Source organism: Tachyglossus aculeatus (genome assembly GCF_015852505.1).
Source record: "Tachyglossus aculeatus isolate mTacAcu1 chromosome 12 unlocalized genomic scaffold, mTacAcu1.pri SUPER_6_unloc_2, whole genome shotgun sequence".
NCBI classification, from domain to species: domain Eukaryota; kingdom Metazoa; phylum Chordata; class Mammalia; order Monotremata; family Tachyglossidae; genus Tachyglossus; species Tachyglossus aculeatus.
In genome coordinates, this window is record NW_024044829.1 from 2146340 (window position 1) to 2148414 (window position 2075).

Consider the following 2075-nt stretch of genomic DNA (forward strand, 5'->3'; position numbering starts at 1 on the left):
GTACAGTGCCTAGCACAAAGGAAGTGCTTAACAAACACCACAGTTTTTAGTATTATTATGCTCTGGGCCTCGGTAACTTCATTTGTAAAATGGGGATTGAGACTGAGCACCAAGTGGGACAGAGACTTTGTATACTCCCCTGCGCTTAGTACGGTGCCTGGCACGTAGTAAATGCCTAAAAACTACCGTCATCATTATTATCATCATTATTGTTATTATTATTACTGGAAGGGGCGGTGGAGGAGAGAATCTCACTCCTCATTGTCGAAAGAAGCAAAGAAACAGTGTGGCTTAGTGGATAGAGCCCAGGTCTGGGAGTCAGAAGGATGTGGGTTCTAATCCTGGCCTTGATACATGTTCGCTGTGTGACCCTGGCCCAGTCACTTCACTTCTCTGGGCCTCAGTCCCTTATCTGTAAAATGGGGATTTAGAATGGAAGCCCCATGTGACACAGGGACCGCGTCCAACCTGATCAATTTAGAATTTAGAACAGCACTCTGCACCCAGTAAGCTCTCAACAAGTACCATAATACTAATGATAATGATAATTATTATTATTATTATTATTATTATTATCGGTGCTTCAGGGAGGAGAAAAGTTTTCAGAAGCCCGCCTGGATCTCTCCGTTTTGGAGGCTGTAGACGATGGTGTTTAGTGTCGGCATGACCGCCATCACCTTGTCCCTGTCGCAGGATTAGTAGGATGCTGGCCGGATGTAGGTGCAGATGACGGGGGAATAGTACAGGGAGACCACGAAGAGGTCGGAGGAGCAGGTGGAGGCCTTCCACTTGCCCTCAGAAGTACGGATGCGGAGGATGGCGGCAACGATGAAGCTGTAGGAGAGGCAGGTCAGCAGGAAGTCCCCCATGAGCAGGGCGATGTCGGCCACGAAGACCATCGCCTCGTTGGCCCGAACGGGGCTGCAGGAGAGGGGCCAGCAGGGTGGGGATCTCACAGAAGAAGTGGTCGACGGCGACCAATCCGCAGAAAATCAGCCAGAGGATGGGGCTGGTGAGCACTCAAGCATTGGTGACAGCAATGAGGAGGTCGGTGTCGAGGAGGGTGGAGCACGTCTGCCGGGTCATGATGGTGGCGTAGAGGAGAGGGAAGCAGATGGCTACGCAGCGATCATAGGCCATGGCGGTGAAGAGGACCATCTCGAACCCCAGGGACCAGATGAATAAGAAGAGCTGGGCCATGCAACCGCCGTAGATGATGGTCTTCCGGGGCCGCAGCCTGGTCTCCAGCAGCTTGGGAACGATGGGGAAGGTGCACACAATGTCCACCAGGGCCCGTGTCTGCGGCAGGAGGTACATGGGCGTGTGCCGTGCCGCACTGAAAGAGACCGCGGCCACGATGAGTCCGTTGCCCAGCACGAGCACAAGGTAGACGCACAGGAAGACGGCGAAGAATAGGGGCTGCATCTCGGGTTGGATCGACAGGCCCAGTATGACGAACTTAGGCACGGTGCTGTGGTTCATTGGACTTGGGGGGAAGGGGACCAGGCAGGGGCCGGTGAAGGGGAGAGGGAGAGCTGGCTGTGGAATGAAGCAGAGGAGCTGGCGGGGAGGGAGGGGGGAGACCTTGTGCGAAAAGGGAAAGGGAGAGTCGGTGGTGGAAATGAAAGGGAGAGATGATGGAGAAGGGCAAAGTTCGGGGGGAAGAAGGCTGCCAAGCTGGTGGGGAAGGAGAGAAGGAGAGCTGGTGGTTCAGGTCAAAGGAAGAACTGTTGTCTGCTTCTTCGGTCTTCTTTGTCGTCCCTGGCTCTGGGAACCGTCCCTGTACGATGTTCACTTGGGAGTATTGAGGGAAACTGAGGAAACGATAGAAGTAGTTTACTACTACTATTATTAGTACTACTACTAAAATGGTGTTTGTTAAGAGCTTACTGTGTGCCAATCACTGCTCTAAGCCCTAGGTATAAGGTAATCAGGTTGTCCCACGTGGGACTCACAGTTTTAATCCCCATTTTACAGATGAGGGAACTGAGGTAAAGAGAAGTGAACTGGCTTGGCTAAGGTCACACAGCAGACATGTGGCAGAGCCGGGATTAGAACCCATGTTCTCTGACTCC

At 52.7% G+C, this 2075-nt stretch overlaps 1 pseudogene; it reads right to left on the reverse strand.

The window, feature by feature from the left end:
• Positions 1-572: 572 nt before the first annotated feature.
• Positions 573-1482, reverse strand: LOC119921238 (annotated as a pseudogene).
• Between the last annotated feature and the right edge of the window lie 593 nt (positions 1483-2075).